This window comes from Physella acuta, unplaced genomic scaffold (genome assembly GCF_028476545.2).
Source record: "Physella acuta isolate Inbredline_101_S28 unplaced genomic scaffold, ASM2847654v3 ptg000204l, whole genome shotgun sequence".
Lineage (NCBI taxonomy): Eukaryota > Metazoa > Mollusca > Gastropoda > Physidae > Physella > Physella acuta.
Genome location: NW_026731723.1, coordinates 1622408 through 1643219, shown reverse-complemented (window position 1 = coordinate 1643219; position 20812 = coordinate 1622408). Strand labels below are relative to the sequence as shown.

Here is a 20812-nt window from a genome sequence, read left to right as displayed (position 1 = left end):
CAATTAGCGGACCACATCATCAATTAGCGGACCACACCATCAATTAGCGGACCACATCATCAATTAGCGGACCACATCATCAATTAGCGGACCACATCATCAATTAGCGGACCACTCCATCAACTAGCGGACCACATCATCAATTAGCGGACCACATCATCAATTAGCGGACCACACCATCAATTAGCGGACCACATCATCAATTAGCGGACCACATCATCAATAAGCGGACCACATCATCAATTAGCGGACCACACCATCAATTAGGGGACCACATCATCAATTAGCGGACCACATCATCAATTAGCGGACCACATCATCAATTAGCGGACCACACCATCAATTAGCGGACCACATCATCAATTAGCGGACCACATCATCAATTAGCGGACCACATCATCAATTAGCGGACCACATCATCAATTAGCGGACCACACCATCAATTAGCGGACCACACCATCAATTAGCGGACCACACCACCAATTAGCGGACCACATCATCAATTAGCGGACCACACCATCAATTAGCGGACCACACCATCAATTAGCGGACCACATCATCAATTAGCGGACCACACCATCAACTAACGGACCATAAATTTGTGACACCTTAGCATTTTGTTGTCGAGATTATGCTTGTGTGACGTCAAAAGGTCAAACGACTAGATTATTAGAAATGTTTTATAAAACAAATTTTCTGGCATATGTTTTGTAATAACAGAGATATAAGCTAATTATTACACTGCTACAGATGTAATCAGATACTTACACTGGTGAAGATTCCTGTTCCTGTCACACTTTTGGCCAGCTCGACGAACCAGGATCGAAAACTTTCCACCCCGTTGAAAATTCTGTGGATAGAAACAAATGTTTGATGCAGCTAAATTCTGTGGCTGACACAGCTAAATTCTGTGGCTGACACAAGTTTAAAGCTGGTGAACACGACCCTGATTCAGCACACATTGCTTCAAACACATTTCTAATAGTTTGATGATTTAAAAGTGCCCATCTACAGGAGCGGTAACTCTCTCTACAGGAGCGGTAACTCTGTCAGTCTAGGAGACATTTTCCCCGTGACGTCACCCTAGGGCTTTATTTGAATGTCTTTGAAGACTCGACAAGGGAAATAATTTGGTTAGAAAGTTATTGCTCGGTTGTTCCCCGTGTAAGACCAGACCAGACAGAGAATGGCTGTGTCCCCTGGGTGAAGGGGGAGCGTCAAGGTTGAGAGAGAACTGAAAGTTTACTTTTGTAATGGGGAGTCGTGGACAGGGAATTCTAAAACGTTTTTTTATTACAACCAAAGGTCTAGTTTCTAGCTGTAATTAACTACAGATATCAAGGCGACATAACCCACATATGTCAAGGGGACATAACCCACATATATCAAGGGGACATAACCCACATATATCAAGGGGACATAACACACATATATCAAGGGGACATAACACACATATATCAAGGGGACATAACACACATATATCAAGGGGACATAACCCACATATATCAAGGGGATGTTATCTTCATCCTAAAGAACTTAGACATTCTCTGGGAGACGAACAACTGCCGTATTAGTAGAGGTAAGACTTGCCGTATTAGGAGAGGTAAGACTTGGCGTATTAGGGGAGGTAAGACTTGCCGTATTAGGGGAGGTAAGACTTGGCGTATTAGGGGAGGTAAGACTTGCCGTATTAGGGGAGGTAAGACTTGCCGTATTAGGGGAGGTAAGACTTGCCGTATTAGGGGAGGTAAGACTTGCCGTATTAGGAGAGGTAAGACTTGCCGTATTAGGGGAGGTAAGACTTGGCGTATTAGGAGAGGTAAGACTTGCCGTATATGGGGAGGTAAGACTTGCCGTATTAGGAGAGGTAAGACTTGGCGTATTAGGGGAGGTAAGACTTGCCGTATTAGGGGAGGTAAGACTTGCCGTATTAGGAGAGGTAAGACTTGCCGTATTAGGAGAGGTAAGACTTGGCGTATTAGGGGAGGTAAGACTTGCCGTATTAGGGGAGGTAAGACTTGCCGTATTAGGAGAGGTAAGACTTGCCGTATTAGGAGAGGTAAGACTTGGCGTATTAGGGGAGGTAAGACTTGCCGTATTAGGGGAGGTAAGACTTGCCGTATTAGGGGAGGTAAGACTTGCCGTATTAGGAGAGGTAAGACTTGCCATTTGACCTAAGACGAACGGAAATGACGTCACACTGTTAGTGACGTCAGATGACAGAGGTGTAAGATAAAACAAAACTAGATGTCACAAACACTGTAGGAAAGCCTCCCCCCCCCCCATTTCCTCTCCTTGTTCGGTGATTAACCCCCCCCCCCCCCTCTCCTTGTTCGGTGATTAACCCCCCCCCCCCCCCGTACCGCGGAAAATTATCAAGGATGCTGAGTTACACGGTGTTATAGGCGGGTTCGCTGTGTATTTAGAGATGTCATTTGGTGAGTTTAGGCATGTCATTTGGTGAGAGTTTAGAGAAGTCATTAGTGAGTGTTTAGATGTCATTGGGCTAACTCAAACAACTCACAAGGGAGCTAATTCAAACCGTTCTTCACAAAATTCAAATGTTTTAATGTTGAGGCAGTGCAATCACACACAAAAGTAGCTGCATTAGTTGCATCCATAGTACCTCCCAACCCCCCCCCCCCCCCCAATGAGTTAAATCTGCCTCCCACCCCTCCCACCCCTCCCCCACTACCACCACAATCACCACCCCCATACCCACCCCTTTCAATCACAGCCTCCCCTCACCCTACACGCCAGTAATTAACGTTCGTGTTGCCAACACGACATGACCAGATCCAGAAGATTCCATTTCCCGTGCCATTAGTCTCCCCCTCCCTCCCCCCTCCCCATTGATATCTACTCTCTTGTTGTGAGGACCACTCGCCACCTCCTCGATACCACGGGCTGGCTGAGAACATCAGCAGACGACAACAGCCTCACCCTCGCTCGTGGATGTCAGGTCTACATTGTAGGTATACGTCCTTATGCCACATGGTTACATACAACACGACACTTATATATATATATTATATATATATATATATATATATATATATATATATATATATATATATATATATATAGAGAGAGAGAGAGAGAGAGAGAGGGATATATATATATATATATATATATATATATATATATATATATATATATATATATATATATGTTTGTATGTTTGTATGTGTGTTATTGTGTCCGGCTAACGACCGGCTTGTAGGATAATGTTCTCTATAAATTGAATTAAAAAAAAAAGCGCCGACGTAAAAGTTTGATCGTATTATCTTGTCCAGATACCTGAAGGGTGTGGAAAAAGTTTTCTCACTAAATCTGAGACTCAATGTTCTGACGTCTCACTAAATTTGAGACTCGATGTTCTGACGTCTCACTAAATCTGAGACTCGATGTTCTGACGTCTCACTAAATCTGAGACTCGATGTTCTGACGTCTCACTAAATCTGAGACTCAACGTTCTGACGTCTCACTAAATCTGAGACTCGATGTTCTGACGTCTCACTAAATCTGAGACTCAACGTTCTGACGTCTCACTAAATCTGAGACTCGATGTTCTGACGTCTCACTAAATCTGACACTCGATGTTCTGACGTCTCACTAAATCTGAGACTCGATGTTCTGACGTCTCACTAAATCTGAGACTCAATGTTCTTGTCTCCTGTCTACCAACGTTCTGACGTTTTTTCTCATGTGTAAACTTGGCATCATCTGGAGAAATGTTTTCAATCAGTTTTTAATTTTAAAATGTAGATAATTTTTTGATGATTTGTTAACATGTGTTTGTTCACATTGTTTATGTTTCGTATACTCCGGTAGTTTGTCGGCGTTTTTCTTCGAGCTATTCGGCGTTTTTGCTTTTAAATTTTTATTTTTAAATTGAACTTTCTTCTAATTTTCTTGAATTTTCCCGGGCCCACAACCCACACGTGAAGACATCATTAAGATGTTGGACCAAAGTGTCAGAGGGGGTGTGGTTGAACTCTAGGACCCCTCCAACCCTCCACCCCCCCCCCACCTAACCCTGCCCTGATTTTAGCCGTTTGACGTCTGGGAGTTTTCCTTTTTATGAGGGTCTGGCAGAGATCTGGGAGGGGGGGGGGGGTATTGGTGGGTCAAAGGCCAGAGAAGATTAAATCAGACTCGACATTTGTCATTCAAGACTTTTACACTCTTGACATACGTCATACAAGACTCTTACACTCTTGACATATGTCATTCAAGACTTTTACACTCTTGACATACGTCATACAAGACTCTTACACTCTTGACATATGTCATACAAGACTCTTACACTCTTGACATATGTCATACAAGACTCTTACACTCTTGACATATGTCATACAAGACTCTTACACTCTTGACATATGTCATACAAGACTCCTACACACTCGACATATGTCACGACTCCTACATACTCGACAAATATCATACAAGACTCAACCAATGACTCCTCTGCTTACTGAGCGACACAGTTTTCTTCCTACAGCCGGGCCCTAGGTGGCTTCATGTATTGCCAGGGTTTCCCATAACCCACATTCTGATACAATCAGACGTATGATCAATCAGACTTTAAAATACATCAGACGTATAATAAATCAGACGTATAATAAATGAGACGTATAATAAATGAGACGTATAATAAATGTAACAAAATAAATGAGACTTTAAAAAAATGAGACGTATAATAAATGTGACGTATAATAAATGTGACGTATAATAAATGTGATGTATAATAAATGAGACGTATAATAAATGAGACGTATAATAAATGTGACAAAATAAATGAGACTTTAAAAAAATGAGACGTATAATAAATGAGACGTATAATAAATGTGATGTATAATAAATGAGACGTATAATAAATGAGACGTATAATAAATGTGACAAAATAAATGAGACTTTAAAAAAATGAGACGTATAATAAATGAGACATATAATTAACGAGGGGAAATCAAATTTTCTCCGTTTGCCTATTGCCGATCTGAAAAAGAAACGCTACAATAATCTGGCACAATGACAGCATGACAGCTAAATTAATGGTGTCAGTTTTTGAACCAATCGTCTCCCAGCACCTCTCGTATGCCAAGGTCTGGCATGATGAAATTAGGTCAAACTTTGAAGGTCAAACTTTGGAGGTCAAACTTTGAAGGTCAAACTTTGGAGGTCAAACTTTGGAGGTCAAACTTTGAAGGTCAAACTTTGAAGGTCAAACTTTGAAGGTCAAACTTTGGAGGTCAAACTTTGAAGGTCAAACTTTGGAGGTCAAACTTTGGAGGTCAAACTTTAGAGGTCCAGCTAAACTTGTGCTCACATGACCACGGAAACTTTAGCCGAGCTATTGTCTCAGGCCAGGATCGAAGATTTTAATGACTTGTCAGAATCGAATGCGATACGATACATCTCATTTTAAAACGATTCGATACATCACACTTTAATGCGATAAAATACTACTGAATTAAATGCGATGCGATACATCTCATTTTAAAACGATTCGATACATCTCATTTTAATAGGCGGGTAATCAGCTTAAAACCGTTTTAAATACTCTATAATCGAGTCTTACGTAATCGTGCGTTCCAAAGAAATAGGTATCGATTCTACATGCAACGACTCGAATTTAGTTTGGTGGAATCCATAGAAGCGCATTTCATAAAATAATAGGACTGGAAGGTGTTGGTTAGATGGTGTTTGTTAGATGTTGGTGGTTAGATGTTGTTGGTTAGATGTTGTTGGTTAGATGTTGTTGGTTAGATGTTGTTGGTTAGATGTTGGTGGTTAGATGTTGTTGGTTAGATGGTGTTGGTTAGATGTTGGTGGTTAGATGGTGTTGGTTAGATGTTGGTGGTTAGATGGTGTTGGTTAGATGTTGGTGGTTAGATGGTGTTGGTTAGATGGTGTTGGTTAGATGTTGGTGGTTAGATGGTGTTTGTTAGATGTTGGTGGTTAGATGTTGTTGGTTAGATGTTGTTGGTTAGATGTTGTTGGTTAGATGTTGTTGGTTAGATGTTGGTGGTTAGATGTTGTTGGTTAGATGGTGTTGGTTAGATGTTGGTGGTTAGATGGTGTTGGTTAGATGTTGGTGGTTAGATGGTGTTGGTTAGATGTTGGTGGTTAGATGGTGTTGGTTAGATGTTGGTGGCGGATGGTGTTTGTTAGATGTTGGTGGTTAGATGTTGTTGGTTAGATGTTGGTGGCGGATGGTGTTGGTTAGATGTTGGTGGCGGATGGTGTTGGATTGAGGCAGGGATTGTGATTGAGGCAGGGATTGTGAATGTAGCAGGGACTTGATTCGTCTACTGCACCGGCACCCTATAGATTTGAATTCATTCCGCCAGGCAACAGTATATTTGAACTCCAGACAGCATTTTGAAATATCAAACTGGCTCTTGCGAAATGCTTTCGTTTTTAATTACTTTCAGCTTTCATTAGCAAACTTTTTATACAAATAAACCGCTAGGCTTTCAATGTTCGGTTTAAAAATAGAATCTTAAGTTCGTCCCTGGCTTACATATGTAAATAACATCTGTAATTAGGTTGTGATGACGTTCGCTGACATCAGAATCAGGCGACTGTGTCAAATGTCACGATGTCATGATGTCACAAAGCGAAGTATTGCCCTGTCATTAGGAGAAGGTTCAGCCTGACACATTGGGCCGTTGGTCACCACCTGACACACTGGGCCGTTGGTCACCACTTGACACACTGGGCCGTTGGTCACCACCTGACACACTGGGCCTTTGGTCACCACCTGACACACTGGGCCATTGGTCACCACCTGACACACTGGGCCGTTGGTCACCACTTGACACACTGGGCCGTTGGTCACCACCTGACACACTGGGCCATTGGTCACCACCTGACACACTAGGCCATTGGTCACCACCTGACACACTGGGCCGTTGGTCACAACTTGACACACTGGGCCATTGGTCACCACCTGACACACTGGGCCATTGGTCACCACCTGACACACTGGGCCGTTGGTCACCACTTGACACACTGGGCCGTTGGTCAGCACCTGACACACTGGGCCTTTGGTCACCACCTGACACACTGGGCCTTTGGTCACCACCTGACACACTGGGCCGTTGGTCACCACCTGACACACTGGGCCGTTGGTCACCACCTGACACACTGGGCCTTTGGTCACCACCTGACACACTGGGCCGTTGGTCACCACCTGACACACTGGGCCTTTGGTCACCACCTGACACACTGGGCCGTTGGTCACCACCTGACACACTGGGCCTTTGGTCACCACCTGACACACTGGGCCGTTGGTCACCACCTGACACACTGGGCCTTTGGTCACCACCTGACACACTGGGCCGTTGGTCACCACCTGACACACTGGGCCTTTGGTCACCACCTGACACACTGGGCCGTTGGTCACCACCTGACACATTGGGCCGTTGGTCACCACCTGACACACTGGGCCGTTGGTCACCACCTGACACACTGGGCCATTGGTAACCATTACACCGTAGGGAGGACCCACGGCAGATAATCCATGCTTTTAAGCGATTTATTGGATTCCTCTCACGCGAAGAGGATTAGTTTGTAAAACTACTTAACCCTTTGTGGTCTTTAGCCGGGTCGAGTAATGGTTCGAGACTTACAAATTGCGATGCATCCCTTAAAAGCCCGTGCCTAGTCAACGTCTCCAGCACAAGACCACCAGAAGATATTCAATGTTTCACGTTTATAGAGGGCTAGCTGATGAGCTCAAAGTTTAGCTCACTAGCTGGTGCCTGAAGCTGAGCTTAATTGACCCTCCTCTACCATTGACTCCCCCACTACCATAGACCCCCTCTACCATAGACCCCCGCCTACCAGTGATCCCCCCTCTACCATTGGCCCCCTCCTCTACCATTGACCCACCCTCTACCATAGACCCCCCCCCTCTACCATAGACCCCTCTACCATAGACCCCTCTACCAGTGACCCCTCCTCTACCATTGACCCCACCTCTACCATTGACTCCCCCACTACCATAGACCCCCCTACCAGTGACCCCTCCCCTACCATTGACCCACCCACTACCATAGACCCCCACTACCATAGACCCCCCCTACTAGTGATCCCCCCCTTGTAAAACAACTGACTTGGTTCGACCACTGAAAGGAGAATCAAAAATCAATTTCAATTATTGGAGAGGCAGAGTAAACAAGGGGTTACACACAATCTATATGAGCGGGGGGGGGGTCGATAGGGAGTGGGGGAGGCAGTGGGGTGGGGTGGGAGGGGACAGAGAGCGGGGGAGGCAGTGGGGTGGGGTGGGAGGGGACAGAGAGCGGGGGAGGCAGTGGGGTGAGGTGGGAGGGGACAGAGAGCGGGGGAGGGAGTGGGGTGGGGTGGGAGGGGACAGAGAGCGGGGGAGGCAGTGGGGTGAGGTGGGAGGGGACAGAGAGCGGGGGAGGGAGTGGGGTGGGGTGGGAGGGGACAGAGAGCGGGGGAGGGAGTGGGGTGAGGTGGGAGGGAAAGAGATCGTTGAGGCCAATGGCAGATGACGTCATGATGTCAGTTGAGAAAGAAAATTTGGGTCGTCGGCCAAAGTTTGGCACAATATCGGCCTTAGGTGGTCCGATGAGAGATCGGCCTTAGAGTGAGGTGGCCCACTGAATGAAATGGGCCTAAGGTGGCCCACTGAATGAAATGGGCCTAAGGTGGCCCACTGAATGAAATGGGCCTTAGGTAGCCCACTGAATGAGATCGACCTTAGGTGGCCCACTGAATGAAATGGGCCTTAGGTGGCCCACTGAATGAGATGGGCCTTAGAGTGAGGTGGCCCACTGAATGAAATGGGCCTTAGGTGGCCCACTGAATGAGATCGACCTTAGGTGGCCCACTGAATGAAATGGGCCTTAGGTGGCCCACTGAATGAGATCGACCTTAGGTGGCCCACTGAATGAGATGGGCCTTAGGTGGCCCACTGAATGAGATGGGCCTTAGGTGGCCCACTGAATGAAATGGGCCTTAGGTGGCCCACTGAATGAGATGGGCCTTAGAGTGAGGTGGCCCACTGAATGAAATGGGCCTTAGGTGGCCCACTGAATGAGATCGACCTTAGGTGGCCCACTGAATGAAATGGGCCTTAGGTGGCCCACTGAATGAGATGGGCCTTAGAGTAAGGTGGCCCACTGAATGAGATGGGCCCCGGATAAAGTGATGTCCCATCTAGTTGTGTCCCATCTAGTGGTGTCCCATCTAGTGGTGTCCCATCTAGTGGTGTCCCATCTAGTGGTGTCCCATCTAGTGGTGTCCCATCTAGTGGTGTCCCATCGAGTGGTGTCCCATCGAGTGGTGTCCCATCGAGTGGTGTCCCATCGAGTGGTGTCCCATCTAGTGGTGTCCCATCTAGTGGTGTCCCATCTAGTGGTGTCCCATCTAGTGGTGTCCCATCTAGTGGTGTCCCATCTAGTGGTGTCCCATCTAGTGGTGTCCCATCTAGTGGTGTCCCATCTAGTGGTGTCCCATCTAGTGGTGTCCCATCTAGTGGTGTCCCATCTAGTGGTGTCCCATCTAGTGGTGTCCCATCTAGTGGTGTCCCATCTAGTGGTGTCCCATCTAGTGGTGTCCCATCTAGTGGTGTCCCATCTAGTGGTGTCCCATCTAGTGGTGTCCCATCTAGTGGTGTCCCATCTAGTGGTGTCCCATCTAGTGGTGTCCCATCTAGTGGTGTCCCATCTAGTGGTGTGATGTGAGAATGGAGTGCTCTCCCTTTGATCTTCACGTCGAGTGGCATTAATGCCAGGCATCTACCCCAGTCAATGGCCCGACCACACGCAAAGATACCCCAGTCAATGGCCCGACCACACGCAAAGATACCCCAGTCAATGGCCCGACCACACGCAAAGATACCCCAGTCAATGGCCCGACCACACGCAAAGATACCCCAGTCAATGGCCCGACCACACGCAAAGATACCCCAGTCAATGGCCCGACCACACGCAAAGATACCCCAGTCAATGGCCCGACCACACGCAAAGATACCCCAGTCAATGGCCCGACCACACGCAAAGATACCCCAGTCAATGGCCCGACCACACGCAGATACCCCAGTCAATGGCCCGACCACACGCAAAGATACCCCAGTCAATGGCCCGACCACACGCAGATACCCCAGTCAATGGCCCGACCACACGCAAAGATACCCCAGTCAATGGCCCGACCACACGCCTATGGCCCGGGGGGGGGGGGGCTTGTTTCTGATTTTAAATTAGTTATAATTGACCGGCAATAACTGGATTCTAAACGAGAATGGTATAGCTCGAGCATCTGACCTTATTCTACCTTGACCTTGACTCCCGGTGCTCCCCGACTGAAGGTCAGATGATTCAGGTAATTAAAAGACAAAAAAATGTCTGATTACATTTTTGGATGTATTAGGAGCAATAGATATTTTTAGATATGACGTCAGTCTTACAACGGGCATAGACTGAAGCGGGCATAGACTGCAGGGGGCATAGAAGCGGACATAGGCTGCCAATGCCTTCAGACTCTAAGATGAACTCCGCGCCCGGGCCAAGATTCCCCTCCCCTCCAATCTCCTCCCATCCCCCCCTCCTCCCATCCAATGTTGATGACCCAGGGTGAATGATCCTCTCCAACATTTAACTAACACCGTTTACACAAATCAATATTTGGATTCTGCATCGATCTCCGCTGCTATTGATAAGGGCGGTTTCAAAAAATCGTTTGTTTCTTTTCATACATCGCGTCATTTTGGCGTCTGGGTGAGTCTTAAATAGCGGCCATTGTTGGCCATCCCTCAGTGGCCCTCCCTCAGTGGCCATCGTCAGCCTTTCTTAATGGCCATCACCGGTCCTTCATATTCTGAGCATCGTCACTAATCTGTGCCGGTAAATGCCGGCAAATGCCGGATGAAGTGCCGGCTGGTGGTTGAACCGGCTGGAGATAATCGAGACCTTCTCACGCTCAAGTGGGGGCGGGACTTCGAGTGGGGGCGGGGCATCGAGAGTCTCTTGTCTGTAACAGGTCAGGGTGGGTCAGGGTTAGTCATACAGTTTTTGTCCACAGACTGGGCGTAACGCCCCCCTCACCTTTACTCCTCCCCCTCCCCCCCCCCCTATGCCCCTCCCCCTCCCCTTTGTCCCTACTCCCTTCCCTCTCACTCTTACTTACTATAAAAGATAACAGTCAGATTCTTATTTTAAACCAAAATTATTTTAAAGGTTATAAAAATATGACTAAAACCAGCAGCCAGATAAACAGCCAAAGTTTTACAGGCAAGTCAATCTCAATATTTCTGAATACTCATTTGTCACTTTTTTCTGTGACTTTTTTTCTGTGACTTTTTTCTGTGACTTTTTTCTGTGACTTTTTTTCTGTGACTTTTTTCTGTGACTTTTTTCTGTGACTTTTTTCTGTGACTTTTTCCCGCTCATCTCCCCCTCCCCCACCCCTCCCTTCCCACCGCGTCATGTGCTTGATGGAACTGTTGTTTACACAATATGGAAGCGTTGCTAGGAAACGGGTAATTGTAGAGAATAAAGATATCGGTTTTATGGGATCCAAGGTCGACCCCAAATGGTGTTTTATAAAAAATATGACGCCGTTGTAGAGAGGGGAATTTGAAAAGGGTATCGCTTCAGGATTTTTTACTTACAGCATCGATACTAGTTTTAATCGTGCGTCTTAGTAGTATAAAGTAAGAACGATATTTTTCAAACGATCTAACATTATGGTAAAAATTTGGTTTGGCGTTGCGTTATTGTCAGGAATTTAATTTTCAAACAAATATTTCTTGTAAGTGATGGAATAAAGCGTGAGTCATCACCCCTTCACTCTCTCGTATATTATTTAATAACGATAAGGGCTGGGGTGACACGTCGGGTTAGGGAAAGATACAAGTTGGTCAAAATATTATGGAGTCTGAAGGTTTTGAGAGAATTAGAGAAAGAGCGAAATACCAATTAATAAATCACTACTTTTCCCTTCTCACATACAAACTTTAAAGAGTAGAAGAATCACATGAATACATTCTTGTACCTCTGTATACAACTTTGTCCACTTCATTGAAACGGTATTGTTGTCGTGATTTTAGAAACTGGGAGTAGCGCAAAGTAGGGGCCTACCACTTCCGTTGTCAGAGGTCACCCAAAATTTGAGAACACTAAAAATAGGATCTTATGTTTTATATATATATATATATATATATATATATATATATATATATATATATATATATATATATATATGTATATATATATATATATATATATATATATATATATATATATATATATATATATATATATATATATATATATATATATATATATATATATATATATATGGTTCCATGACAAATGATCTCAGACAAAATATCTCAGGACAAATTATCTCAAGGACAAAAGATACCAGGACAAGATATATCAGGACAAATGATACCATGGAGAAATGATCTCAGACAAAATATCTAAGACAATATATATATATATATATATATATATATATATATATATATATATATATATATATATATATGTATATATATATATATATATATATATGTATATATATATATATATATATATATATATATATATATATATATATATATATATATATATATATATATATATATATATATATATATATATATATATATATATATATATATATATATATATATATATATATATATATATATATAAGTATAAAGAAATGTCTTTGACCTAACTGAAACAGTATTCACATTGTCGTGTTCCTACAGAGTCAAACCCTAATTACCCTAATTATCCGGAATTTTTTAAAAAAAGAATAAAAACCTCTGCATTCAATCTAACTAATTACTTGGTACTCAGCTTATAGGCTTTCGTGAAACTGGAAGTAGAATAGTTACCACTTCCGGTAGCCCATTTGTGATGTGTGGCAAGCAATTTCTATGCCCCATCATTTTTACCTTCTCATATACGAAGTATAGAGGAAGTTTTGTAATCGTGCAAAACATCAAGATTTTTACAAATTGACTTATACACAAATGAACAGAAAATGTCGCGTCACATAACACAATCAACTTGAGTCAAAAACTCTACTACACCCGCATTAGTTAATTACCTGGTCAAGGTCGAAGGTCAGAGTGACCCTGACTTTTGTGACGCGGAGGGGCAGAAAATGGTGTGAGAAATATGGGAACATTTTGATGGAACCGTGGAACTTGTGTGACCAGTGTCAGCGGTGAGAAGATTGTGTCACCATTGACATCTTGGATGTGATGGCACTGATGTGTCGACATCTTGGATGTGATGGCATGTGATGTGGTGCCCCGACAGGCACAATAAAACTAGAATTTTCTCCCCCCCCCCCCCCCCACCACCACCCTCCCAATGTCTAGATGCACCCCCACCCTCCCAATGTCTAGATCCCCCCCCCACCCTCCCAATGTCTAGATCCCCCCCCCCACCCTCCCAATGTCTAGATCCCCCCCCCCACCCTCCCAATGTCTAGATCCCCCCCCCCCACCCTCCCAATGTCTAGATCCCCCCTCCCAATGTCTAGATCCCCCCCTCCCAATGTCTAGATGCACCCCCACCCTCCCAATGTCTAGATCCCCCCACCCTCCCAATGTCTAGATGCACCCCCCTACCCTCCCAATGTCTAGATCCCCCCCCACCCTCCCAATGTCTAGATCCCCCCCACCCTCCCAATGTCTAGATCCCCCCCCTCCCAATGTCTAGATCCCCCCCCCCTCCCAATGTCTAGATGCACCCCCACCCTCCCAATGTCTAGATCCCCCCCACCCTCCCAATGTCTAGATCCCCCCCCACCCTCCCAATGTCTAGATCCCCCCCCACCCTCCCAATGTCTAGACCCCCCCCCCTCCCCCCCCCTTACTAGATGCACACACATCCCCATACAGAATCAAATCACGGGAGATAATGATCAGCAGAGCAACTGACTTTCATTAAAATGTGCACCAATCGTTTTGACTGGCCAGATTTCAATCGTCTCGTTAAGCGTTCCTCCTCCAATTTACGTATGATAATTTATTATAATTCATGATAATTTATGATAATTTATTTTAAATTTTTAATCTTTTGATTTCTCAGCTTTCGATTCTGTTTTTTTTTTTTACAAATTTTTTTCTGTCAGTCGGGGTGCCATCAAATCTGTACAAAACTTTTGTAAATAGGTGTCGTATGTTACTTTATGTGTATGTTACTTTATGTGTATGTTACTTTATGTGTATATTACTTTATGTGGATGTTACTTTATGTGTATGTTACTTTATGTGGATGTTACTTTATGTGTATGTTACTTTAAGCTAATTAGATAGCTAAATTTCAATCTAATTACATATCTAAACTTCAATCTTAATTGAACTCTAAGCTTGAATCTAATTTCAATCTAATTAGATATCTCTGTTGTGATTAAACATTAATTAAACATGAACATATTCAATAGCTATTTGCCTGGGCGACTAAGCGGGTCACGTGATCTGAGGTCACGAACGTTATTTATAGATGCTTGAGCACAGTCGCACATGCCGAGTGAGTAAACTTTTGCAAAGGAATAAGTTAAATTAATTCAAGGTAATGTTTAGCCTTCTTTATTTTGCTGTTTAAGAGTGTCCATTTTCCCTTCAAAATACGACAGTAAAATAATTAGAAACATTTTCACTCAAATAATTAGAAACATTTTCACTCAAATAATTAGAAACATTTTCACTCAAATAATTAGAAACGTTTTCACTCAAATAATTAGAAACATTTTCACTCAAATAATTAGAAACATCTTAACTCAAATAATTAGAAACATTTTCACTCAAATAATTAGAAACATTTTCACTCAAATAATTAGAAACGTTTTCACTCAAATAATTAGAAACATTTTCACTCAAATAATTAGAAACATTTTCACTCAAATAATTAGAAACATTTTCACTCAAATAATTAGAAACATTTTCACTCAAATAATTAGAAACATTTTCACTCAAATAATTAGAAACATTTTCACTCAAATAATTAGAAACATTTTCACTCAAATAATTAGAAACATTTTCACTCAAATAATTAGAAACATTTTCACTCAAATAATTAGAAACATTTTCACTCAAATAATTAGAAACATTTTCACTCAAATAATTAGAAACATTTTCACTCAAATAATTAGAAACATTTTCACTCAAATAATTAGAAACATTTTCACTCAAATAATTAGAAACATTTTCACTCAAATAATTAGAAACATTTTCACTCAAATAATTAGAAACATTTTCACTCAAATAATTAGAAACATTTTCACTCAAATAATTAGAAACATTTTCACTCAAATAATTAGAAACATTTTCACTCAAATAATTAGAAACATCTTCACTCAAATAATTAGAAACATTTTCACTCAAATAATTAGAAACAATTTCACTCAAACCCCGCATGGTATCTTGGCCGAGAAGTTGGCGTGCTAGACAAGTTGTCAAGATGTGCGTTCGGTACCCATTCAGTTCTGATGGGATGTTCATACATAGATGTTCTGATGGGATGATATGTCAAGAGTATTCTATATAAAATTGATAGTTAAATAATTAACGTTTTTCATCGCTTATTGTAGAGTGATCGCTTGCATTGTTGTGATGTATAGCATTAATTTTCTACTTTTTAGTTCCATCAGAAAACGTGGGTTTTTTTAAACTTTTTTAATGATAATTATTTTCTACTTTTTAGTCTTTGTCTATTTGTTTGCTTTAAAATCTTGCTATCGATTTTATCTTTTCGCATTCACTTTTTTTTTTTGGGTAAACGAAGACAACTCGTAAAAAACACGTGCCTTGAACCCGTGTCGAGTGGGTTAACAATCGTGTGCCCAACCACTCGACCATATCGTCTCCCCCATATTGGCCACCAGTTAATACGTTCTGGTTGTTTGTACACAAACACCGCGTGACAACTACTCAGTAAGCTAAAAGAGGGAGAGTACCGAACCTTGTTTTCATCAAATTACAATTACTGGGTTATGTCCCTTTTCCCCCCACGTTTTTTGTACAATTATATAGCGGTCTAAAATGATCAATAAAATGTTTCCATGGATCAATTTAGTAATAATAACAATTGAATATTCTATTGTCATCGGAAACAAAGCTTCCCTGAAAATTTCAGCGCGCTAGCTAACTGGGAAGTGCCCGAAATTTCGATCGCAAGATTTGATTGGAAAGACGCGAAAGCAAGTTAAAGAAAACGTGGGAAAAATACAGACCAATAACTTTTTTTTTTCAACTCATTTTTAAGGCGATGAATCGCTTTTAGTATTTAAACAATATTATTGTGGGTTTTTAAATATTAAAATGCATCTATTTTCGTAACAGTATGCATATGTTATATATGACATAAGTAAAATACCACCACGCCAACCACATGATACCCACATGCGAACCACACACACCAACCTACACCTGTTCCAGCTTTGAAGTCATCAATGGATGTCGAGAGTTCGGTTCTAAGTGGAGGGTTCAGGTCAGTAGCGTACGCAGGGGTGGAGCAGGGGGAGCGGCCGCTCCCCCTCTGGCCATTTTTAGCAAAGTGGCGCCTTTTTGGAAACTTTTTAAACTCAAAGTTTTAAACATTGATATTTGTTAAAACCTTATCTTTGGTCGGCACTTCTAAGCAAATCACAAGATTTATTTCATGCAGCAATTAATTATAACAGTAATAGACTAGTAGAGTCAACGTTTACAACACGTATTAGCAGCTGTATCAGTTTGTCATCCTAAAAATAACCATTACGATGCATTGCACTGTTTAAAAAAACCTCTACAGGCAGTACCACTTGGCAAGAGGGGTGTTAAGTTTAAGGCAACTGTATAATGTATTTGCTTACGAATAATTGAATTAGAAAATGTTACATGTAAAACTTCAATCATAATTACTTTATATATACAGTTTAAATCGTGTAATTTATTTTTTAAAATTACAATACAGACACAAATACAACTAATGTGGCACCTCTATTTAAATTTACTTATGGTCGAACTGCGTAGCGGTGGGGAAATTTTGACAAGGTCATCGACATCATCACGATGAAGTGGTAGTATTATGACAGTTTGATTACGATTACAAATTAAATGAAACAGTATCAACTTTCTATTAATAATTATTTTAGTTTACTAGATCTAGATCTATATTATATTTGAACAATGCTATATTTTATATATATATATATATATATATATATATATATATATATATATATATATATATATATATATATATATATATATATATATATATATAAACAACTCAATTTAAACTTACACTGATCGCACAGTTAATTATCCGCTACTTATTTAAATCTACTTTTGAATCAGTATACATGCGTAATTGAATATGTATGGGGTCGTCCATAAATGACGTCACACTCGTAGGGGGGTCCGAAATTTTATGACGGTGTGTGATGAGGGGGAGGGGGGTTCAGATGGTGCGACGTCACACTTTTGCATTATAAAAAAGCAATGTTAGAAAACGAAGTTTAGACGTTATTTTGCGTTTTAGAAAACTGTTTTAATAAATTGTAATAACAATTGATTAAAATACTATATTTTGACAGAGTTCAGACAAGATTTTGAGAAAATATAGCTGTTTAAAAAAATTTAACTGCAATTTTGAGGGGGGTTGTAGGCTGAGGTGTGACGTCATTTTAGGGGGGGGGGGGTCTTGCTTTTTGGGACGACGTGTGACGGAGGGGAGGGAGAGGTGAAAATCGTCAAAAAAGCGTGACGTCCTTTATGGATGACCCCTATGTTTAGAACAGTCATCTAAAAACTGACGCTATGTTCACTCTGAGTTGGTTATCCACACCCACCTCACCATCACAATTGTGTAGAGCGACATTAATGTCACACCTTGGTATACGCTGGATTGGATAATTGACCTAAAGTGACCGGACAGTGGTGAATGAAGTAGAACCCCTCCTCCCAACCCGCCCCGAACTGATCTGATAAGTACATTTGGAACGCGTAATGATGTACCAAAGTACCATGCCGCCAGAATCATAGCTATTGAAACGTAAATCTCTGTGAATATTGTTTTTGCAATTACCAGTAAAAGGTGTGTGAGCAGTGATCTAACCCATATCTTCTCATAATGTTAAAAAATTATCTTTAAAGAACACATAAAGTCAGTAGCTAATTAAAAAGTGAATGATATGTAATGGAAGACCAACATTTTAGTTGTATGTAGACTATTATTCCGAATGTTTTACTTTTACTTTGTAAAGCTAGTTTTTATACCAACTCTGATTTAAAAAACTTTCATTATGCTGTAATATTTTAGCATTTATGATGACAATATATTTAGATCTGATTGTAGACAAAACACTTTTGTAAAGCAAATAGTGTTTAGCTATTTTATTAGATTCATAAGTAATTATTGATTTGTTTCGATATTTATAACGAGCCGACCCGCAGCGTATTATACGCCGCTATTTAGTTGTTTTATTTTCTACTTTTCAGTAATTCATAATATGTGAATTCGACAGTACCAATGCTGCCACTGAAAATATTTGCTTTAAAACACTAACCCCCCCCCCCCCCCTTTCCCCTAACCCCGACCCTACACCCCCCCCCCCGTGAAAGCAGCCTCCTCTTAGTTATTTCTTAGTTACCTCCTGTAAGTTTAAAATCGAACTTAATTATCTGCCCCTAATAGAAACCCTGCTATACTGTTCTACGATTTGTAAACATTTAGCTTTGTAAACATTTAGCGTGACCACAGCTCACCAGACAATGTGGGGGTGGGGTGGGGGTGGTAGTGATAGTGATAGAGAGAAAGAGAGGGGACTGCAAGGAGGCGCCTGCAGCTTGTTTTCTAAAGGCTCCCAGAAGAGAATTATATATATAGATAAAATGTGTAGAATATACATATTTATATTAAGATATTGATTATTTCCCCTTTTCGCTAGTCCCAGGAATTATAATGTAGTTTTTTTACAAGGATTACGAAACAGATTATGCTGCGTTCATTGTTTTTGGTTGTAGTGATATATATATATATATATATATATATATATATATATATATATATATATATATATATATATATATATATATACTTATATAGAAGATATTACAAATTCGGCGCCTTTTTTTGCTATTTTCGCTCCCCCTACACCGAAAACCTGGGTACGCCTCTGGTTCAGGTCTAAGTGGAGAGTTCAGGTCTAAGTGGAGGGTTCGGGTCTAAGTGGAGGGTTCGGGTCTAAATGGAGGGTTCAGGTCTAAGTGGAGGGTTCGGGTCTAAGTGGAGGGTTCGGGTCTAAGTGGAGGGTTCGGGTCTAAGTGGAGGGTTCGGGTCTAAATGGAGGGTTCGGGTCTAAGTGGAGGGTTCGGGTCTAAGTGGAGGGTTCGGGTCTAAGTGGAGGGTTCGGGTCTAAGTGGAGGGTCTAAGTGGAGGGTTCGGGTCTAAGTGGAGGGTTCGGGTCTAAATGGAGGGTTCGGGTCTAAGTGGAGGGTTCGGGTCTAAGTGGAGGGTTCGGGTCTAAGTGGAGGGTTCGGGTCTAAGTGGAGGGTTCGGGTCTAAGTGGAGGGTTCGGGTCTATGTGGAGGGTTCGGGTCTAAGTGGAGGGTTCGGGTCTAAGTGGAGGGTTCGGGTCTAAGTGGAGGGTTCGGGTCTAAGTGGAGGGTTCAGGTCTAAGTGGAGGGTTCAGGTCTAAGTGGAGGGTTCGGGTCTAAGTGGAGGGTTCGGGTCTAAGTGGAGGGTTCGGGTCTAAGTGGAGGGTTCGGGTCTAAGTGGAGGGTTCGGGTCTAAATGGAGGGTTCGGGTCTAAGTGGAGGGTCTAAGTGTAGGGTTCGGGTCTAAGTGGAGGGTTCAGGTCTAAGTGGAGGGTTCAGGTCTAAGTGGAGGGTCTAAGTGTAGGGTTCGGGTCTAAGTGGAGGGTTCAGGTCTAAGTGGAGGGTTCGGGTCTAAGTGGAGGGTTCGGGTCTAAGTGGAGAGTTCGGGTCTAAGTGGAGGGTTCGGGTCTAAGTGGAGGGTTCAGGTCTAAGTGGAGGGTTCAGGTCTAAGTGGAGGGTTCGGGTCTAAGTGGAGGGTTCAGGTCTAAGTGGAGGGTTCGGGTCTAAGTGGAGGGTTTGGGTCTAAATGGAGGGTTCGGGTCTAACTGGAGGGTCTAAGTGGAGGGTTCGGGTCTAAGTGGAGGGTTCAGGTCTAAGTGGAGGGTTCGGGTCTAAGTGGAGGGTTCGGGTCTAAATGGAGGGTTCGGGTCTAAGTGGAGGGTCTAAGTGTAGGGTTCGGGTCTAAGTGAAGGGTTCGGGTCTAAGTGGAGGGTCTAAGTGGAGGGTTCGGGTCTAAGTGGAGGGTTCGGGTCTAAGTGGAGGGTTCGGGTCTAAGTGGGGGGTTCGGGTCTAAGTGGAGGGTTCGGGTCTAAGTGGAGGGTTCGGGTCTAAGTGGAGGGTTCGGGTCTAAGTGGAGGGTTCGGGTCTAAGTGGAGGGTTCGGGTCTAAGTGGAGGGTTCGGGTCTAAGTGAAGGGTTCGGGTCTAAGTGGAGGGTTCGGGTCTAAGTGGAGGGTTCGGGTCTAAGTGGAGGGTTCGGGTCTATGTGGAGGGTCTAAGTGGAGGGTTCAGGTCTAAGTGGAGGGTTCGGGTCTAAGTGGAGGGTTCGGGTCTAAGTGGAGGGTTCGGGTCTAAGTGGAGGGTCTAAGTGGGGGGTTCGGGTCTAAGTGGAGGGTTTTTGTGGTTTAAATGACGGTGGGAGGGGGGAGGGGGATGCAGTACAGGCGCATGTCCAGGTAAACGGGGTTGTCTAAAAAGTCAAACTCCAATATAGACTTCCTATTTACGTC

General features: G+C 42.7%; 1 long non-coding RNA gene across 1 annotated transcript in view; it reads right to left on the bottom strand.

The window, feature by feature from the left end:
- Positions 1 to 780: 780 nt before the first annotated feature.
- The window catches only part of LOC131937240 (uncharacterized), a 63479-nt gene continuing 43447 nt past the window's right edge, over positions 781 to 20812 (bottom strand). The window contains exon 3 of the long non-coding RNA XR_009386178.1: positions 781 to 850. This is a non-coding gene — a long non-coding RNA (uncharacterized LOC131937240). The remainder of the gene's footprint in view (positions 851 to 20812) is intronic.